Genomic DNA, 1,786 nt, shown 5'->3' with positions numbered 1-1,786 from the left:
ACACACACATATATATATATATATATATATATATATATATATATATATATATATATATATATATATACACACATATATGCACTTATTTGTTCACCCACTTACGTATACATTTGTATTTGTATTTCTTGTTATCATAACAGATTTCTCTGTGTGAAATTCGGGAAGCTCTCCCAGGGAGAGCGCGTCGCTACACCACAGCACCACCTTTTTTTTTTCCTGCGTGCAGTCTTAATTGTTTTTCCTATCAAAGTGGAATTTTCTACAGAATTTTGCCAGGAACAACCCTTTTGTTGACGTGGGTTCTTTTACGTGCGCTAAGTGCATGATGCACACGGGACCTCGGTTTATCGTTTCATCCGAATGACTAGCGTCCAGGCCACCACTCAAGGTCTAGTGAAGGGGGAGAAAATATCGGCGGCTGAACCGTGATTCGAACCAGCGCGCTCAGATTCTCTCACTTCCTAGGCGGACGCGTTACCTCTAGGCCATCACTCCACGCTGTCAATGGTAGGTCTTACGTGCTTGCTTGCTTATTTATTTTCTTACTTACTTACTACTGTTATGCCCTCTGGCAACGAAAAACCGCGACTTTTCTCTGTTTTGTGTTACCCTCTCTCTCTCTCTCTCTCTCTCTCTCTCTCTCTCTCTCTCTGTGTCTCTGAATGGTACCCCAGGTATGCTTCAGCTTCTTTGAGTTCTCCTTCGACTGCTCAGCGCTACGTGCCCTTTGGCCTTGCTCTCTTTACCGTTACAGGCAACATAAAGATAGTGGCCTTATTTGCCCTTTTTGTAAAAGTGCGACGGAGGATGAAGTCCACTTTGTACTTTGTTGTCCTATGTTACGTGATCTCAGAAATCAGCTGATACCTTCAAAATTTCATAGGCAGTTCCTCCTTGTTCAGACTGTATTTGCTTATGTCATCCACTAAGGAACACGTTAATAAACAGCTCGCAATTTACTTGTATAAAGCCTTAAAGATTAGAAATACAATATGCACTTGAGTATGTGCTAGTTTTCCACTTTTTTTTGTTATTCTGTGTGAATAAGACTAAATGCAGATAATGACTGTTTTTCTCATTTTCAGATTACAACTGTGTTATGTTACATATCTGTATATACCTGTAATGTTTGTTTACACTACCCCTTCATGAGGGTCCATGGTCTACATTGAATAAAACATCCGTATCCGTATCCGTAACCGTATCCGTATCTCTCTCTCTCTCTCTCTGAATGGCACCCCAGGTATGCTTCAGCTTGAGTTCTCCTTCGACTGCTCAGCGCAACGTGCTCTTTGGCTTTCCTTTCTTGTGTCTGTGAAGTGAAGTGGAGTGAAGTGAAGCAGGTCAAGTAGAAGACAGAAGGATGTCCCCATTCTGTAAGGGTTCAAACACCACTCGATTCCCCCTAACTACCAGCGCAATCTCGTTGCCAGAGCCTCACTGGGGGCTGACTGAAGAGCAGTTATTGTAGGAAACAACAAACGTGAGTTTATAACACTGATGGAAGTATTGTTTTGTATTGCCGGCGCTCTTTTTTTCTTTCGCAATCTGTGTGTCGCATAGTTTCAGGGAAACTATGGCTGTCCGGCTGTGTCTGTCAGAATTCTTATACTAGCCGCTCCAGTTATCACAGACACACTAAGGTACATTTTTAATCTGTGTATTGACAAAAACCACTTTCCGAATGCATATAAGAAAACGAAAGTCATTCCTGTTTACAAATCAGGGGACATCACCGATCCTTCAAACCACAGGCCAATTTCCATTATTTCTATTCTTTCAAAAC

Source organism: Babylonia areolata, chromosome 18 (genome assembly GCF_041734735.1).
Source record: "Babylonia areolata isolate BAREFJ2019XMU chromosome 18, ASM4173473v1, whole genome shotgun sequence".
Classification (NCBI taxonomy): Eukaryota; Metazoa; Mollusca; class Gastropoda; order Neogastropoda; family Buccinidae; genus Babylonia; species Babylonia areolata.
This window is presented reverse-complemented; position numbering follows the sequence as displayed.